The following is a 21,401-nucleotide window of genomic DNA, read 5'->3' as shown; positions in this document are numbered from 1 at the left end:
TAGCGACAGTGGTAAGGAAAAACTCCCCTGTAGGAAGAAGCCTCAGGCAGAACCAGGCTCTAGGTGGGCGGCCATCTGCCTTGACTGGTTTAGAGAAATAAATAAAATATAAAAATATAAATATGACCACCACCATCAATCAGGGCCACACCAGCAGGTGGTCTGCAACCACGACCCACGAAAGCTCAGTCTGCCCATAACTGGCAGGGCCTGCGACCACGGTCTGTATTAACCTGTGAGACGAGAAAGCACAACAACTTAGTGAAGAAACAAACTTAGTATGCATTACACATGTGCAACAACTCTGCTATATTCAATTCAACTGAATAAATTATGAATATAATTTTATGAAGAAATTGTCAACTGTCCCGTTTCCTATTACAGTGTACATGCTAGGCAATAAAAATCCTGCTCTTTGGAGGTCTCCCAGCACAAATCCAGTGGAACCATAGATGCTGTACACTGGACCTGAGGAAGAGCATGGCAGTAAATTAGTAAAACATTACATTTATAACCACATAGAACTGTAACTTTATTCTTACCCAGTCAACATGCTGCTCTTCATTTCTCCCGGGACTTTGGCATGCATTTCCACAAGCCCTGCATAAGTCTGACAGGTTTTCTAAACATTACACGTGCAGTTAATTTCTCAGCAACACCTTAATTCATATGACACAACAACAAAATAAAACCAAAGACAAACCTGAAGCAGCGAGCAGCCTACAAGCTATTTCCCTCCTAACCTCCTAACTTCCTCTTCATCACTTTTTGTTGTCCCTCTGTGATATTGGTCTCCACTTGGTGTAGACATCTTTGAGGTCCTTCGCGCGTTTGCAAGGTTCCTCATTTTCAATCAGGGCATGGAGGTCGTCATCACTTATCTGAAACATTAGCATAGATAAATAAACACAATGACTCGTATATGAATGCGTATGGTTGCCAAAGCAGCACCTACTGTAGGAAAATGCCATTATACCGGCCACTTGTCTGGAATTTGAGATGGATAGCGGGCCTCCCTTCCATACATGAGGTAGTAAGGTGAATATTTTGTTGTTATTTGTTTTTTTTGTACGCAATCCAAATACAGTTGGCTTCATACAACTGTCCCAGTCATTTGGATTGTCCTGCACCATCTTTTTCAAAGCCCTGAAATTGAAAAAAACAAAACAAAAAAAACATATGGTCATTTTCTATGTAGGCATGATAGGAGATTTTATGAAGACAAAATGTAGACAGTTGTATTTTCACCCTTGAATGGTGCCATTTAGTCTTTCCACCAAACCATTTGTTTGCGGGTGGTATGGTGCACAGAGGCTTCTTGCGATTCCAAGCTTGGCACACAAATCGAGGTTGATTTAGAATATGTATTGCATATGAAAATTAAGAACATACATTTATATGTCATAACATATTGATTCTCCCAGTGGTGCTGTGAACAAAAATACAGTAATATCACACTTTTGACTTACTTTGTTGACAAATTATTTTCCGCGAACAGTCAGAATTCGATTGGGTGCACCGTATTTGTAGAAGAAATCAAGTATGCATTCAGCTACTTCATCAGCCCTCTTACTTTTTAGTGGATATACTTCAAACCATTTTGTGAAGTGGTCCACCATAACACAAATATATGTGTATCCATTGTTGGAGCACTTCAATTTGCCAACAAGGTCCATGCCCACAAGTTCAAATGGCTCTGATAACATAAATGCAAACCAAAGCACATCATCAGCTGTTGTTCTACATTAACATTGTTGTTGCATGTTAAACAACATGTTTAATTTATGAAGATCATTCACCTCAATGGGTTGATATTGAGTCTTCTCCTTTAAAGACGCCCTCTTTTTTTGACAGTCATCACACTGGGCAATCTAATACAGTAAATGAATTCAGAACACTCAGATATGATGTGTAAAAGTTGTTTATATTTGCTTGAGATCCACAGTAATAGAGCAATTGTGCACTCACCCATTTTGTGATGTCTGCTTTCATACCAGGCCAGTAATATCGCTGAAGGATTTCATGCATTGTCTTCTCCTCTCCACAGTGGGCTCCAATTGCACTGGCATGGAACTCCAGAAAGATGTTGTTTGCTTCATGTGGACTACGCACTACTTTAGCAAGATGATGCTGCTTCTCATCACGCTTTCTATGGCACTGGTAATACAGTTCCCCATCTGGAGAATGCATTGCCATGTTTGAAATGTCATTTAAACAGAGATGGAAAGACCACTGAAATATTTTACTCAAATAAAAGTACTCTCTTGTGTAGTGCAAAAAGGATGGGTGGTAGCCTATAAATCTCAATCTAGTTGTTTTTAATTACTAATTAAAGTGAAATGACAAAATAAAATATGTCAATTCACAACATTAGAAACATTTAGGGAGGTATAATGTTTCATTTTCATGCAGACCATCCCATAAAACTGTGGATTCTCTAAACCATCCTTTTCTTTACCAAAAGTCATACTGCAAATCTATCAATCAAAACGGGTCAAGGTCACAAGTGATCAAATTTATCTAAATGACGCATCCCTGTAAAAAACGGCTGTGCCTCTGTGCACCATTCCCTCAAATTTTTCATGTCCGACACTGTCCTGTGCACTTGAAAGCATCATGCTCACTGCATGCCTTTACCTGCAGGGTGAGACAGATGATGGCACAACGTCTAATGGACATTTCTTTTAGTGTGCGTCCTAAAATATGTGAGTTTTTTCTGTTAGAATTTATATGTCTACATGAGAGCTAGCTGCCAGGTCGTCATAGAGTAATACTATTATTATTGTGTCATGGTAGTTAACGCTTCTATACAATTTCGTTTGCTTTTTAAAAAAATATTATTTTGGCCAACATTTTTTTACTCCGTAAGGGATGTCATTTAAAATGTGGCGAACTACGTAATTCAATCAAAAAAAACACACTTAAGTAACACTAACATTACAGTACACATACACAAAAAAGTGAGTAAATGTAATTCATCACTTACCACCTCTGCATTTAAAATTAAAGAACCCAATGGATTCGGTAGTGTTGTGTTATTCACCGTGGTGAAGTTAGTTTCAGGAGCCCCCAATGAATATCTGAATGAATATCCAGCCTGAAATTAACTTCACCGCGCTGTGTCATTTGACTTACTCAGTAGCTGGAAACTCTCTGCCCTTCATTTCAGAACGTAACACTGAGTTTTGGTGAAGTTCGGCGGGTAGATGTTGTTCAGTTTCAAGTCAAGGATTTCTTTAACTTTACGAGGATCAATCGCTTTGTCCTTTATTAATTAGGTTTGTAGTTGCTTACTCGATTGCTCAGGTGCACACAAGCCACTTTCTTGCTACAAAGCAAAATTAATATCACCTGGTCCATTCTCCTTTTATACTCGCTCATGGTCTGTTAATTGTATTTTACTAAACAATATCTAATAATAATAATAATAATAATAATAATAATAATAATAATAATAATAATAATGGGCGGCACGGTGGTGTGGTGGTTAGCACTCTCACCTCACAGCAAGAGGGTTGCCGGTTCGATCCCGGGCGTGGGAGCCCTTCTGTGCAGAGTTTGCATGTTCTCCCCATGTCAGCGTGGGTTCTCTCCGGGCACTCCGGCTTCCTCCCATAGTCCAAAGACATGCAGATTGGGGACTAGGTTAATTGGTAACTCTAAATTGTCCATAGGTGTGAATGTGAGCGTGAATGGTTGTTTGTCTCTATGTGTCAGCCCTGCGATAGTCTGGCGACCTGTCCAGGGTGTACCCTGCCTCTCGCCCGATGTCAGCTGGGATAGGCTCCAGCCCCCCGCGACCCTCAAGAGGATGAAGCGGTTAGAAGATGAATGAATGAATGAATGAATGAATGAATATATATATAGTGTATTTTGAGAGCATTTTCCGAGTTAGAACGTCACTTTGTAAACATGACAGGCTTTGTCATAGTGTGCAGTGTTGTGCAGACTGTAATGTGGCACTGAATATGTTTGTAGACTCGTGGAAAAAGAACAAGAAACATTGATAAATATGTTTGGGTATTTTCAAGGTAAGCCGAGGGTAACCAGTTGTCTCAGGTCAGCCCAAATCAAAATGTTATCTGGATGCTGATGTAATTTACTAATACCTGAGGAAAGCCTTGCTCTCTGTGAGTCTCAGTGGCTCACACAGGTAGACATGCGGTTTGTGTTATATTGTCTTTTTGTTGACGTGAAATCCAGTCCAATCCAATCAAGTCCAGCTCGACGCAAATTTGTGTATATCATATTTACTTTCTTTTTTTAAACGTCGCTGGTACGTAGTGCTCACTTACAGAAGCATATTCGCTGTAGTAGATGTGGGCTGTGACTTTAAAATCGCCAGTAATATGTTGTGTATGTTTGTGAATTTGTGACGAATTTGCTGACGGAGGCGATAGAGACACTGGTGTCAGAGACAGATGTGGTGTGGGCGTGGCCTTTGAGAACCCGTTGATAGCTAACCAGGTAATAAACCTTCGATCACTTCGCGTCTGTATTTCATTCATCTAAAGCTGTCGTTTGCAACATTATGATACAGTATACTGGTCTGGACATCACTCACATTAATGAATCGCCGTTTTGACTGATATCCTCCAAAGACATGTTGAGCCACGGAGATATCAAGCCAAGACGAGAGCCAGGAGAGCACGATTCCCTGTGACATTCAGTAAACGCTTCACAATAATAAAACCTGAATGCATCCAAAATGTGATGTGTTGATATTTATAGTCACATGATATAAGTCTATACAATACTGACATTAGTCCGTGCCTCTGATGATTTGCGTTTCCTACACCTGTGCGCACCTGTGCATCCAAATTGCTTTAAAATTAGAGTTCACAGTCATGCCAAATGTTTATGAATGAGTTTAAATGAACTGCAAAGAATATCGTTGTGTTGAGCGAAATTAAAGTGTGTAGCATTTGGTGTAAAACACCATCAATGATAGTATCACAAGTTAATCTGAATGGATTACATGTTCCCACAGTGAGCTGCTCCACACTACATACCAACACTTCTGATTGTATGTGCCGAAATATCGAATTTTTCGCCCGACCAAACGCGTGTGCCAAATTTGGTGAGTTTATGAATTTGGGAAAGGGGTGAAATTGGGGATTATATGTTCTTAGTAATGATAACAATAATAATAATAACAATAATAAACAGTGGGATTACAATAGGGTCCTCACGGACGACTTCGTCGTTGCTCGGGCCCTAATTAATAAGTAATAATAAACAGGGTGATTACAATAGGGTCCTCACGGACGACTTATATATGGCATTATATATGGCATTTCCTGTTTCCACAAGGGGAGCGCTGTGAGTTAGAGTGAGTATGAGAATAGGAGGTGTGCAGGACGGGGCTCTTGTCATGGACAGAAACTTTGAAGAAGTTAGGATGAAATATGGGAGAGAGAGTTGCTCGAATATGCATGGTGATGCATCAAATATGGCGGCGCCATAGCGGCCACACCCCTTGACATAGAGAAAAGGTTTTAATAACTTTTGATCAGCATGGTCTCAGAATGATCTGTACCAAATCTGAAGTTGATTGGACAAAAACTGTGGGAGGAGTTTGTTAAAATACAAGTTGTGGAAATCAAGAAATCAACATCAAAATGAAAACTTTAAATCAAAATGGGCGACTTCCTGTTTGGAGTAGACCATTGGTGGCAGAGACTTTTTTGTGCGTCTGGGCAACTCACACATATTATGTTCCAATTTTTATCTTCCTACTCCAAAAAAAACCCCTATGGGGAGGTGTTTTTGAAAATTTCAAGGGGGCGCTATAGAGGCATTTTGTCTCCCCCATGGGTGACGCCCCTATCAGATGTGAGAGCTCGCCATTCTTGATCTGTGTATCAATCTTCATGAGGATATGAGGTTGTTGAAGCCATCAAGAAGCCAAACGTATTTCATGGCAAGGGATCGATAGTCGCCACACCGCCACATGGACACCATTAGACGTAGCTTCACAGCGTTCATAAGGTAGCTTCACCAACCGCCCAAAAATATCGAATTTCGGATCCGGCCGGACAAATGTGGAAAGTTAGAAGCATTTTGAAATTTGGGAAAGGGGCGAAATTGGGACACGAAATGTTGAAATAATAATAATAATAATAGTAGTAATAATAATAATAATTAAAGCTGCAAGCAGCTGTGATCGGGCCCTCGCTCCCCCATGCAAATGTGGGGGCCTGAGGCACGTGGGGGCTGTGGCGCGAAGCGAGAAGGAAGAAAAACCTGGCAGGAGCGAAAAAAGGCAATGTTTCGTTCATCCACCAGGTGGCGCTACGAGCGTAACAAGATGTGGCCAGGTGCGTTCAGGGGTGGACCCTCATCACACGTGAAATTTTGAACAAATCGGACAATGCATCAAGGATTTATACCAGGTTGATGTTCCGTGGCGAAGGATGAAAAGTCACCTCCGCGGCCGCAGCAGCCTGCAACATGACAGCACACGTGTGTCACTGTCATGTGGCCACAAAATGTAGTTGATCAGATCAGGAGTTTGAGATTGGTGTTTGTCGGTGTAAAAGATGGCATTTCCTGTTTCCACAAGGGGGCACCATGAGCAAGATTGCCTACGAGCATATGGAGGCGTTGAGGACGGGGCTCTTATCATGTACAGAAATTTTGAAGCACTTTGGATGAATTATGTGGGAGATTGAGCTGCTTGAATATGCATGGCGATGGATAAAAAATGGCAGCGCCAATAGCAGCCACGCCCTTTGACCTACAGATATACAGAGCACAATTTTTGATCAGCATGGTCTCTGGATGATATGTAAAAAATTTGAAGTCGATTGGATGAAATCCCTAGGACTAGTTTGTTAAAATACAACATGTGGAAATCACGCCAAAATGACAAGTCAAAATCAAAATGGCCGACTTCCTGTTTGGAGTAGACCATTGGTGCCAGAGACTTTTATGTGCGTCTGGACAACATACACATGTACCAATTTTCATGTTCCAACTCCAAAAAAAACCCTATGGGGAGGGTTTTTTGAAAATTTCAAGGGGGCGCTATAGAGGCATTTTGTGCCCCCCATGGGCGACGCCCCTATCAGATGCAAGAGCTCGCCATTCTTGACCTGTGTATCAATTTTCATGAGGAGATGAGATCGTTGAAGCCATCAAAAAGCCAAACGTATTTGCTGGCAAGGGATCGATAGTCGCCACGGTGCCACACGGGCACCGTTAGATGTAACTTCACAGCGTTCATAAGGTAGCTTCACCAACTTGTTCTGCATGCATTAGAAGTGGAATGATGCGGTTGAGGTTGTGGCATCAGTACATGTTAAAGTAAAAACTGGCCACTTCCTGTTACCACCGGAGGGCGCTATGAGTAAGGTGTGATATTAACATATCGGGGCGTTCGGGGTGGAGCCATCATCATGTCCAGCAAGTTTGAAGCTGCTGAGATCAAGTATGTGGGCGTGGGGTTTTTAAAAAAAAAATTTGTAGGGGGCGCTATTTCGGCATTTCCCGTCGACCATGTGCAACCGCCCAAAAATATCGAATTTCGGATGCGGCCGGACGGATGTGGAAAGTTAGAAGCATTAAAGTTAGAAGCATTTTGAAATTTGGAAAAGGGGCGAAATTGTGGCACGACATGTCGCAATAATAATAATAATAATAATAATAATAATAATAAACAGCGCGATTTCAATAGGATCCTTGTACGACTTTGTCGTCGCTCGGGCCGTAATGATAATAAATTAAAGTTGCAAGCAGCGATGAACGGGCCCTCGCACCTTCACGCAACTCGAGGGGGCTGGCAGGACGCCTTTTTAGCGCGTCAGCTCATTTCTGTCAAAGTTAGACATCGCATGCAGGAGTGACTTGGCATATCCTTGACACAGTGCTGGAATGACATATTTCACATTTTGTATCACTTCCTCTTTCCACTAGAGGGAGTTAGAGAGCGCACTAATTATACATCATGTTTAAATACATCAAATATACACCACAGCATGTAACTTTCAGATAAATTGAAAGATAAGTGTTTGATGAGACCTGTTTCCTGTCACCACTAGGTGGCACTTTGAGTGTCAGGAAATATGGTTATGTAAATGTGTTCAGGGCAGGACTAATATGAATCGTGAAGTTTGATGGATATCGGACCATTTATGCCAAAGTTATAGCACTTTCGTTTTTCATGGCAAGACCTCAAAATTCAACGCTCCGCAGCGGGCACGCCATTCAACATTGGGCAGATCCTGTAATAACTTTTGGTCGCAACGTAGTCAGGCTCACATAAACCAAGTTTGGAGCAAATCTGATTAAATCTGTAGGACAAGTTCTTGAATTTACAAGCCCTAGAAATGGGCAAAAATACACAAAAGTGGCACAAGTAAATTCAAAATGGCGGACTTCCTGTTGTGTTTGAAGCATGCCTCCAAGAGTTTTTTTTTTTTGTACGTCTCTGAGCCTTGCATAAGCCAGCCAAGTTTCACACATGTAGGTCAAACCAGCTTTGGGGGCTGCTTAATTGAAATATTCTAGGGGGTGCTGTTGAGTCATCTTGGTGCATCAAAGCAAAAAAATCACATCAGACAACAGGACTTGCGACCTGTGATGTGTATGCCACGTTTGGTGAGTTTTCAAGCATCCCTTGTGCCTTCAAAACAACATTGTGCTTAATGGCGAACAAGGCGGCACCACGGTGACAGCGTTTGATGAAAACTCAAAAACTTCATTTTTAAGTTTCATCAAGGTCTAAGGACTTAGATCAGAAAGTTTGAGGTGGGTCTGATTACCCTGCTAGAAGAGAGACATCAAAGAATGTATAAAGTAACTTTCTGTTGCCAGTAGGTGCCGCTATGGTGGTGATTCAAAATTCCTCTGTTGATGTGTTCAGGGCTGGACTACCATCATATGTGTGAAGTTTTGGCAAGATATTCCCACATGGAGCCAAGTTACAGCAACGTTTATCATCACGGCGAAACATCAAAGTTCGCCGCCAGGCCATGGCCACACCCCTCGACGAAAACTCACAGTTTCCACAATAAAGCGTCATCAACATCTTCTGGCCTTTTTGACCAAGTTTGAGGTGGATGTGGTCAATTCTGTAGGAGATGTACATTGAAGTCTAAAACATGACATTTCCTGTTGCCAGTAGGGGGCGCTATATTTATCTCTAATTATTGACATGTAGATGTGTTAAGGGCAGGACTGTCATCAATCCTGTGAAGATTGGGCAAGATTGGACCATGTACGCTGGAGTTATAAACTACTTCATGTTTAGAGCATGCCTCCAAGAGGCTTTTTTGTAGGTCCTGGAGGGTTACATAAGCCTGCCAAGTTTCATACATGTAGGTTAAACTAGCTTCAGGGGCTGTTTCCTCAAACTTTTGTAGGGGCGCTACTGAGCCATTTTTTGGAACCCGTGCATGAGACCCTTAAAATATCAAATTTTTAATCAGTTCTGAGATGTGTGCAAAGTTTCATGAGTTTTCGGGTATGTTAAGCCTCCCAAAAAGGCAATTCATTTGGAGGAAGAATAATAATAATAAAAAGTCCTTGCATTTCAATAGGGTCCTCACACCGCTAGGTGCTTGGGCCCTAATAATAATAAACAGCGTGATTACAATAGGGTCCTCACGCATGACTTCGTCGTCGCTCAGGCCCTAATAATAAATAATAATAAACAGTGCGATTACAATAGGGTCCTCACGGACGACTTCATCATCGCTCGGGCCCTAATAATAATAAACAGCGCAATTACAATAGGGTCCTACGGACAACTTTGTTGTCGCTCGGACTCTAATAATAAACAGCGTGATTACAATAGGGTCCTACGGACGACTTTGTCGTCACTCGGACCCTAATAATAATTGTTACAACCCAGCTCGTAGGGGAATGGGAAGCAACACAAAAACCTAGATGTTAAAAGTTAAAGCAGTTTTAATGTAACTCAAATGAAGGAAAACTGGTTAACAAAGAGAAACTAAGGAAGAGGGCCGGTGGGTGCTGTTAACTCAAAAACCAAATATAACAAAAAGAGGACTCACCCAGAGCTTGACCTATGATCTAACTAATCAAAAATAAAAGGAAAACAAATTCTTACTATCTAATTTGGCTTTTAAAAACAAACAACAACAAAACAGCACCCCTGCACCTAGTGTCTCTATACAAATAATTATCTAAGTGTGGATGAGAAAAGTCTGGAATCAGTCAAAATGGCAACAATATCTAACAACCTGGCCATACTTCAGAGGTTTCACAAGATTTACAAAAGTTTATAACAAGCTACGAATGCTACTAGTTGGCTTTCTGTCACAACACACAGTTCTCAGTCAAAGAGGCGAGCTGCCACCAACAGTCAGGCTGGCAGGGCACTTATAGATGATGGGCCTTGATTGAGTGGCTGGGATTGGCCCACTGCACTTGTCCGCACCAATCAGGGACCCGAGGTGAGCTGTGGGCTGGACGGTCAGAAACAGCAGAGGCCGCACCAATTAAGACAGAGGGGTGGAGCTCCTGAGTCCAGTGGAGATGCAAGCAGCTCGGCAGACAGAGGGGAAAAGTTAGTCTCTCACATACACATACACATAATGAAGGTGGAAAGAGCGGCGGCTGTAACAATAATAAACAGCACAATTACAATAGGGTCTTCACAGACGACTTCGTCGTCGCTCAGGCCCTAATAAATAGCGTGATTACAATAGGGTCCTCACGGACGACTTCGTCATCGCTCGGGCCCTAATAATAAACAGCACGATTACAATAGGGTCCTCGTCGCTTGGGCCCTAATAATAATAATATTAATAAACAGCGCGATTACAATAGGGTCCTCACGGACGACTTTGTCGTCCTTTGGGCCCTAATAATAATAATAAACAGCGCATTTACAATAGGGTCCTCACGGACGACTTCGTCGTTGCTTGGGCCCTATAAACAGTGCGATTTCAATAGGGTCCTCTGCGGACGACTTGCAGTCGTCGCTCGGGCCCTGATAAAACTAAGAGCAGCATAATATGAAGCATTTTTAAAAAAAAAAAATGCTTTAGTGAAGGGTATTTTGGAAATGAGAGAGAGAATTAGTATCTGTGGGAGGGGACAGGTAGAATACCAGAACAGAAAAAGTAATAAAAAATAATTTGTAATTATTAATTATGTTAAATGATGTGACTGATATGACAAATTAGATCTGCCATAACCGTACATATTAGAAGTTGTTCTGATTATTTATGAATTGACAAATGTATGAATTGTACAGTAGAAATAAAAAATTCTAAAAAAAAAATTGTTCTGACAGACAGTAGATCCAATTTATGCACTGTATTCATTCTTTAAAAATCAATTACCTTCGACGACGGAGAGTCCCTTTTTGCTGGAAAGCAGACTCTGATGTGGAGCTCGATGGTTTAGATTTGGGGAGAGACAGCAGTGAATCAGCAAATGATGAACCGGGCCTGGACTGCGGAGAACTTTGGGGGGGTAGTGGTGGTGTGGTAAGCTCTGAACTGGATCTCTTAAGAGGTTCAGCCAAATCAATTATATTCTTCATGGTCTTTAGGAGGTCTGGCACATCTATACACAGTAGATCTGAAAAAAATGATTAACATCATTCTTTAGTATAAAGTAAATTATTGCAAATACAGGTTAAAGTGATTTTTTTAAGTGTATTGGTTGTCTAGTTGTTAAATGAGTGGTAAGAAGTGATACCTTGGACAACCAACTCCCTCAATTTCATGTTCTCTTCTTTCAGGTCTTGGATCTCCCACTTTAATTCAACCACTGTCTTTCTCAGACTTTTATCACTTGAAGAATGCGGTGAATCACTGTACATCTCAAGGAATTGCTTTGCAGGGTCTTTCCTTGTGAGAGCCTTTGACTTCTGGGTATACAGACAAAAAAAGAATAGACATGGACATAGAACAACTGACAGAAAACAAAGTCACAGCTGATGGTGGAGTTGAGCAGTTGAAGTGTACAGACAACAGATTCAGTATCAAGAATCAATAATCCTCATGTATGTTTTTTTAATGCTAGATAGTGGCGGCTATAATACAGTAGTGCCAACCACTTAAACATTCTGTTTACATGATACCACTGAATAGGGGTGTACGGTACATGTATTCGAGGTACATACCAAACCATGAATTTTGTGTACCGTTACACCTCTACCACTGAAAAATATGGTCACCACGAAATAGTTAAAAGTAATTTGTTACCTTGACTGGCAATGACTGAGTCAGAATCTGAGTCTCATCTGGATCTGAGTCATCTGAATCATCCTGATATCTTTGAGGGCGGACTGATGCCCTCTTGGTCTGGTCTGCAGGTTCATTTTCCTTCAGCAGTGCATTAAGTTTATGGGTTGCCTCAAAACGAGTAGCTAGAGAACAAAGGAAGGATAAAAACAAACAGACTTAATAACAAACTGCTTATTACTCAAGAGCACTTTTTTTTATCACCATCTATGTTAAGTTTTCAGGCCATTGCAGCAATGACTAGTATTTCTATCACTGACTGAAAAACACAACTGCACACTGGACTGGTTCTTCTTCCTGTGTGCATGAAAGAGAGAGGTAACAAAGAAAAGAAAAAAATGGAATACAGAGAAAGAGACAAAGACAGCAAAACAAACAGGGTATTTGTGTATGTGATTAACTGCAGCAGTGTGATGTCAAATTGCATTTTCCATTCCCTAACTACTACTTACTAATAACATATTAATATGTGATGACACTGCCAGCATCACAACAAAGTATGTGTTGTGTAGAGCTGTGGTTCATAGTGGGGTTAGCAAAAATGCTGATAATTAATATTTCCATCCATATGAACAACAGAATATATGATTATTTTGGTTATGGTTTAATAGACTTAATGTACAAAAACATCTAAAAGCAAAAATCTCATCAGACAGGGGTTTGTGTTCTAATGTATGTCACTTTAGGAGTACTTGATGTTAAAAATAATAGAAACCACTACTGCAGAGTACTACTATGGTTAACATTATGAGATCTACTGTGTTATAGTGTTGCTCATGCATTCACTTGGAGACAAGTGAAGTTGTGTAAGTGAATGACTGTTAATGAAACACAGTTTAACTGCCAGCTTACAACTTTCTAGCATTTTGTAGAGCAGACAAAATGGTGACAAAACTGTTGTAAAATAGTATGAGTTCCATTTACATGTGTAATTTTATTTCCACGAGTATATCTCACCAGTAACACTGCAAACTAAGGTCGCTTTCACACCAGAGCTGTTTGGTCCACTTTAAACGAGGACAATCTTCACTTTGAACCTTATCAACATTAACTTAGCACTGACAAAAATTACAGTGCCCCTGTAGTGAGGCCACCCTCCTCGCTGTTTCTTCCCATGGCGCCATTCGATAATGGCTGAGTATGTGGAAATGGGATTCCCATGTTGGTCCATCTTGGAATCATCATACCCCCGTATGTTATCCGTTTTTACTTCGCTGAGCTTCCCAGAATCCTCCCCTTCACTCCACTGCACCACTGCAAACTTCCTCTCCATGTCTTCTTAATTAGTATCATTGGTAACACCTGTGTTTATCCTATCCTATTATTTCATGTCAAAATGGCTGCTGTGAAAAAGGTCTATTGTACAGCTCTGTATTCTGCACATTTTGTATACTACACACTTCTTCACTTCTTACTGTAAATTGTTTTTTCCTATTCTATTTTATTTTTATATAATTATATGGTAACGGTAAAGTTTATTTGATATGGACATCACAGTAACATTAAAATTGCATCATAACATAACATAACATTAAGTTACACAAAAACACGAAACATTGTGTTAAGTGTTTGTAACGTTAGCTTGACGCAACATTTGTCGACATTGCTTCTGCAGTAACTGATATGCTAACCATCGTTTTTTCTGACAAAAATCTATTCTACTTTACTGGGTATCTGCAGGTTTAGGCATAATATGACGTTAAACTAAACTGAGAATTTCCACATTTCTAACTCGTTTGATGTGTAACGTTACCCTTTAGCATTCAGCTAACCATCACTTTTAGCAAATGTTGCAAAAACAGAAAATCCAATATATGTCAAATTTAAGCTAAAACCTTGAAATACATAACTGGTAGGAAAAATGTACTTACTGCTAGGTTCATTCGTCTGCGTGGTATTCATAACCGTCTGAGGCTCTCCTCTTCTCTTCGTTCATAATTAAACAAGATAGCTTGACGGTGCAAGGGGTGTTGATTAGTGTTGATAGCTGCCAGTTACGTGACCCGTCCTACTTTGCCTTTTATTGGTGTATCCTGATATTTTACCCTAATCTTAACCACTCATCGCTGTCAGGGCTAAAATCAAACTTTTAACTTCCTCGGCTCTGTCTGGGCTCAGTCAAATCTTTTACGAGCTCTTTGTAGCAGTGGCATCACAGCATGGATGGATTGTTGAGCAGTAACTTTACGAGACAGCAATGCCGAAAAGAAAACTCGTTAACGTTACACCTGACGCAATGGAAAGAGTTTGGTTGCAGAGAAACGTTCCTACATGTACTTTGACAAGATGGAAAAAAAGGTATGCGCACTCACATGCATTGCAGCTCATAAGTGATGTTAACATTATAGTTATCCGTTACTAGTTACTGTCCATTGTTTTATTAGGAAAATCAACAGCGCTTTGACTGACATTGCGAAGCACACCACCCAACACCATTTAAGTGCAACGTATTTCTTGTCCTCTCTGTCTTATCAGCTAACATTGAAACTAGGCTGCACTTCATAATATTTCTGCAGTACATTTTATCCAAAACATTACTTAGGTATATTTAAAATGTTGAATAGAAGAAGAAAATGTACAGTTTATAACTTAAAAACACTACACTATGTTACTGTGTAGTTAAAAAACAAACAGTCAACAATAAGGAAAGTGAGAAAAACTGCATTGTAATACCTTTCCGGGGAGCTGTGTGAAATCTGTCTAAAAGGAGTTTTGTATCATTTTAAGGAAAGTGATGAAGATGATAGCCAGAGAGAAGAACCTCTTACACTGCCACAGGTAAGACAAAACTACAGTATTAAACAGCTCTACCTCTGTCGTTCACTCTTACAGTTAAATTACAGTTACAATCTGTGTTGTTCCTTTGTGTCTTTCTTAGCAAAGGGATGAAGATGATAACCAGAGAGAAGAGCAGAGAGCAGAACCTCTCACACTGCCACAGGTAAGAAAAAACTACAGTATTAAACAGCTGTATCTCTGTTTTTCACTCTTACAGTTAAATGGGTCCATGTCATTGACTGTGTTTACAAGGTCTTTAGTATCCCGGTTTTGATTGGGTTTTTTAAGTATCCCGTTTTTGTGTTTGTGCATGTAAACACCATATCCCGAATTCAGAAACCGGGTTATGCCCTTTTCCCGGTTTCAAGAAACCTGGTTTCGCCACCTGGAGTACTCCGATAGAAGCCGGGATACTGGAGCATGTATACGCCTTATCCCGGTTTCATGAATGGTTCAACTACGTCACACAGCCGGCTGAAGGATGCCCTACTCATTCTGAAGTTTTCTCTCCACTCTGAATCTGTAAACTCCATGAGAACGATCCTATCCCACCAGTCACGGCTACGTATTTTCATCCACTGTTGCCTTGTACTGCGTGGTGGCAGTGACAGCCAAATACCTATCAAAGTTGGTGACGTATTCAATATTTGTTGTCGCTCTCTCCTCCCATTGCTGAAGATGAAGTGGATGAGCCATAGCTGTAATGCGACGTGAGTATTTACTAACGCTAAGCCCGCTAGAAGCCACAGAGGTCTCATTTTTGTCTTACTTCTAAATATAATAAATATATCACATTTCCCGCTCAATCTGTTGTAAACAAAAGACATACAAGACGAAACACGCCTGCGCAGATAGGATGCAGTGATCAGAAAACGGGTTACTGGTATTTATCATGTATACAGGGATATGAATAACCGGGTTTCTCTGTGTTCCATGTAAACATCATATCCCGGATATGCTCAAAGCCGGGATAAGCCTCAAAACCGGGATACTAAAGACCTTGTAAACACAGTCATTGGTCCGACAGCCCATTGATCCGACATCCCATTAGTCCGACTGTCTGCGGTGCTGAAGGGCTCCCTGCGGGCGTATTTCTGCCTTGATGGTGCGCTGCGACCGGCTCTGGGTCAGCTGGGAAAGGCTTGAGGCAAAGCAGGCTCACGGCTTATGTGTTTGTCACTTTCTTTTTCATTTTAACCCACACCATGATCTTTTCCTAACCCTAACCAAGTGTTTTTTGAGCCTAAACCTAACCAGACCTTAACCACAGGGCATCATGATGATTTCGGAACGGACTTCGGAACAATGGGTTTAATATGGTCGGAACAATGGGCTGTCAGACCAATGGGCAGTTCCCCAGTTAAATTACAGTTACAATCTGTGTTGTTGCTTTGTGTCTTTCTTAGCAAAAGGATGAAGATGATAGCCAGAGAGAAGAGCAGAGAGCAGAACCTCTCACACTGCCACAGGTAAGACAAAACTACAGTATTAAACAGCTCTATCTCTGTCCTTCACTCTTAGAGTTAAATTACAGTTACAATCTGTGTTGTTCCTTTGTGTCTTTCTTAGCAAAGGGATGAAGATGATATCCAGAGAGAAGAGCAGAGAGCAGAACCTCTCACACTGCCACAGGTGAGACTAAACTACAGTATCATATAATCTGCTCCCGCTATCCCTCCCTTCCTCTTCCTCTCTTCCTCTTTAATGAGTTGTTCATTTGTATCCATTTCAGGAAAACAGTGAAGATACCAGCCAAAGACAAGAGCAAAGAGCAGAACCTTTCACAATGGTACAAGTGAGACAAAACTTAAGCATTTGCATGAGGTTGATTACATTTTTTAACATTAGATTCATTTATCATTGGACAAACCATGACACATTCTGCAGTTCATTGACATGTACACTTTCTATCCATCCTCTTCTGTTTTCTTTCTCATATGTTGTGGCTTTTGTTTATCTTCTATGCTAAGTGCAGTTTGCCAAAACAAGGTAATGAGTTAAAACAAGTGAAACCTAATCAGTTTCAATGCAGTGCTTCTTTTTCAATCATTTAGGACAATGTCCCTCAAGAAGTAGACAAAGTCCACACCTCCCATGGACTAACGGAAGGGCAAAGCATCATCTCGATTATCTCCTTTGCATTGAGACACAACACTACAGGTGTATTGATGGAAGACCTGCTGAAACTGCTCAAGTTACATTCTGCTGGGACTAGTGCAGTTCCAACAAGCAAGTATTTTCTGAAGAAACCATTAAATGATATTACAGATCAGTTTGAACGACATCATTACTGTAGAGTTTGTACTAAGTACATTGGTCCTTCACAATCTCTAGAAGAAACACTTAAATGTGTGTCACGTTCCTCATTCACAACAGTGAAAGCCAGTTTAGAGGAAGGACATTTCTTTATTAGTATACCATTAAAGGATCAGCTGAAAGATATTCTTGAGAACCAGGGTATGCATGATCTATGTTTTCATGCTGATGCCAGTAGTAGGCATGAAATAAAGGACATATGTGATGGCACCTTATATCAGACTTTAAAATCGAATAGTAAAGAGGATTTTCTGTCCCTTACATTCAATTGTGATGGTGTACCAGTTTTTCAGTCCTCCAAATTTAGTATTTGGCCAATATTATATTGTGTTAATGAGATACCCCCTGAGAGTAGAGATAAACAAGTACTTTTATGTGCGTTATGGTTTGGATCCAAAAAGCCAGACATGTCCTGCTTCTTTAAACTATTTGTTGAGGAGTGTGCCAGTCTTTCTCAAGCAGGTTTTGAGTGGCAGCATCCTAGTGATCAGGCATTGAGACACAAAAAAGTGCACACGTTGTGCTGTGTGTGTGATGCAGTAGCAAGGCCATTACTACAGAATTTTAAGCAGTTTAATGGTGAGTTTGACTGTGGAGTCTGCCTTCACCCTGGAATGCAAACAAGGAAAGGAAAAGGAAGCACAAGGGTTTACACATGTCCAGATGAAAAGCCAAGTGACAGAAATCATAAAACCACAGTAGAAATAAGACAAATAGCTGAAAGGGAAGGGAATACTATATTGGGCATAAAGGGCTCATCTGCTCTTGCAGATTTACTTGTTTAATCTAATCAATGGAATGGTCCCTGACTACATGCACTGTGTGTTGCTTGGTGTGTGCAGATACATGGCGAATTTATGGATGGATTCTAAAAGCATTTCTGCACCATGGTATATTGGTGGACAAACAGCAATCATGGACAGACATCTCTTGTCTATTAAACCTCCAGGTATTATTGCTCGAGTTCCAAGATCTCTAACAGAACGCAAATTCTGGAAAGCCCATGAGTGGCAGCACTGGCTTTTGTACTATAGCTTGCCAGTTTTAAAAGGCATACTTCCACAGAAGTATCACTCTCATTGGGCGTTACTGATAGAGGGCATAAGCATTCTGTTGGGCTCTGAATTAAATGCTGAACTGATAAATCACGAGCATGAGCCATTAGTGTACTTTGTTGGAGGTGTGCAGTCACTATATGGTAAAGAGCATATGACCTTCAGTGTTCATTCACTACTAGGCTGACCAAACGTCCTCTTTTGCCTAGACATATCCACTTTTCACGTCCTGTCTGGGGCGTCCGGGGGGTGTTTATAAATTGATGATATTGTCCAGTTTTCCTTGTGTGTGTGTGTGTGTGTGTATGTGTGTGTGTGTGTGTGTGTGTGTGTGTTAGAGTGCGGCACTGCCGCATATTTCTGTCCGAAACCGACAGTCATTCTGTTTTGTTATGTCCGAAACTGAACCGAGCCTGACATTATTTAATTACTAAAGCACTGAGTTTGTGTCACACAGTTGTTATGGTTATAGGCTATTTAACAGCCTTTATTTCATTAAAAAACTAAATGAAAACAACGAAATAGGAGCGCTATCCCTGACTGGTGCGTCAAAAGACATGCAGACCAGGGAAACGAAACAAACAACCCCATGAATCTCTTTATTAATAGCCTGTAAAATGACGTGTTTTCTCCTGCGGGACGGGAGAAGACACAAAATCAATGCATCTCTATTATTGTGCGGGCATAAACTCTCAGAGTTTTGCGGGAGCCGGCGGGAGTGGACATACACATTGCGGTTGCCGGCGGTAGTGGTCAGAAATTCAGCGTTCTGGTTACTTTTAAGTAACTGCGCAGCTGCGCTTGTTTTGTTGTTGGGGGTGTGTGTGTGTGTGTGTGTGTGTGTGTGTGTGTGTGTGTGTGTGTGTGCGTGCAGCTCTGCACATCAGTCTGATATGCTGACTTGTGATGATAATGAATATGATGTTGATTTAGATTCAAGGCAGAAGATGAGTTTTGGTTGTGGTTGTGGACTGGATGTACTTTGTTGTTTGCTATAGTTTCATCTGTGCGTTTATGTGTAAATAGGCTTGGCCTGTTGTGTGTGAATGTTAGAGTGGGATCAGAGGGGTTAATCTGAGCAAGCATGTGTTCGTGTTCATGCGTATATTGTAGATGTGACTGTGTGGCATCGGAATAAAAAAAGTGCTCCGCAACGTTATTTAATACATCAGTAATATTGTCTGTTTCAATGCATATGCCCCCCCACCCCCTCCGCGTGACTTGAAATTATGGCCCCCCCTTGTTCAGATGCGTTCCGCGGTCCACATGTAGTGTAGTGTCCACAGTCCAGCTTGACTGTGTGTCGGCTATTGAACACGTATTACTGTAAATGATTGAATGTTAACTAAATGATTGTCACTTATTGATTTTGGGTTTCTGAGCTGAAAAGGAAACATTTATGTCTCAACACTTATCAATGTGACAAATGAAATGGCACATATCAGAGTGAACAAAATGTCCATTGATTCTTATGTGAAACATTTTGTAATGCATGTTACCAATATTTATGTATTTTGATGTACAATCCAAAAGAATAGTGGTGAAGTGGTAAAACAATTATTAAAGCACCGTCATAATGAACTCGGGTCATGTAAAAAGGGAACAAGTATTGCCATTTTTTCTTTCTTAAGTAAATGTGCAACTTATGTAATCTGCTGATCTTGTGCAAAATTAAAACTATTTCTACAAGAATGGGATGAATGGTCTTTTTCAATCTCTGCGTTACACTGAATACATTCGACAGGGATTTTGAATATTTGCTGTGTTGATTTAATAATTTTTCCTAACTTATTGGATATAAGTGCTCCTCAAATGTTAAACAATATTACCCATGTAATAATTTTAGGAAAATTAATTAGTTTAGAGAGAAGAATATGATGCCTGGTTTTGCAAAAATGCTAAACTTAGCAACATTTAACAGTCAATTGTCATTACATGTTCAAAACCTGCTTTCAGTCAGCTCATATGCTTTTCCCTTCAATTTTATTGTCAGATTATGTTGTTTTATATTTGTGGCACCACAAGTAAATCTTGTAAGTGTTTTCTATAATACTTACAAGAGTTTAGTTTCACTGATTATTGTCCAACTCATATAAGTTTGATATTACATTTTTCTACTAAGGATAATGTATGTGGAATTACTGTCTTATAATGTTCTTATAAGTACCCAAATCATACAAGTTTCATTTTGTACAAATTTAATAAGGATCTTATATCTGGTTTCACTGTCGTATGCATTACATACAAGTTTCAGACAAAAGAGATAAAAACTTTTTAAGATTTATCTATATCTTTTCCATATGGGTGTAAAGCTGTGATAACACTATGCCCAGTTGTTACGTTAACAATACTTGAATTTATGGAAGAAAGAGTAACTTTGTGGTGTGCTGCTTTTGTTACCTGGCAGAGGAAGGCTGGAAAGAGCTGTGGTTGTGTCCTTGTTCCGAAGGTGCAGATCTGAGGAAGCGGGTCGTTCGGGTCCTTGCACAGTTAGACGTTGGGGTGCTAACTTAACTTGGTTCTCCTTGTTGCTGGAGAAGTTGCAAACTAAGTTCAGTTAGTTTAACAGAGTTAATACACCACACAGTTCAGCATGCTGAGATGCCAACAAAATGTTCCAAGGTATGATTATACTGCACATCAATTAATTTTCAATATAGGTATCGAATTAAGTACTCTACTGGTATTGGTATCACTTTAAGGGTACTGGTAGTGGTGCTGGTATTGCAATTTTTAAAACAAAACTCAATTCTAGTTCATAGCATCTTTGTTTGGGGCGGGTTTGTTACTTTTGTATTTCCACTGTGATCAGTGGCTGATTGCATAGCAGATCTTTGGCTGTGAGGGTTATCCTTTATTCATCTTGCCATGATTTGTGCCAAGCAGGGAACCCCCCTCCTGCTTACTCAGCTGCTTTACACCTTCTGTTGATATATTGTTCTGCATCAATAAACAGGATTTTAATAAAGATACCAAGGCTATTCAAATGTGTTTGACATCTGCATAGTGTTTGTCTCAACACTATGAA

At 40.4% G+C, this 21,401-nt stretch overlaps 1 protein-coding gene across 2 annotated transcripts in view; it reads left to right on the top strand.

Annotated features, from left to right (window-relative positions):
- hdac11 (histone deacetylase 11) overlaps positions 1-21,401 on the top strand; it is a 176,189-nt gene that overhangs the window by 90,261 nt on the left and 64,527 nt on the right. The window lies entirely within an intron of this gene.

This window comes from Epinephelus lanceolatus, chromosome 1 (assembly GCF_041903045.1).
Source record: "Epinephelus lanceolatus isolate andai-2023 chromosome 1, ASM4190304v1, whole genome shotgun sequence".
In the NCBI taxonomy this organism is placed as follows: Eukaryota; Metazoa; Chordata; class Actinopteri; order Perciformes; family Serranidae; genus Epinephelus; species Epinephelus lanceolatus.
Note: the sequence above shows the minus strand (reverse complement) of the source record. Positions and strands in the feature narration are given on the sequence as shown.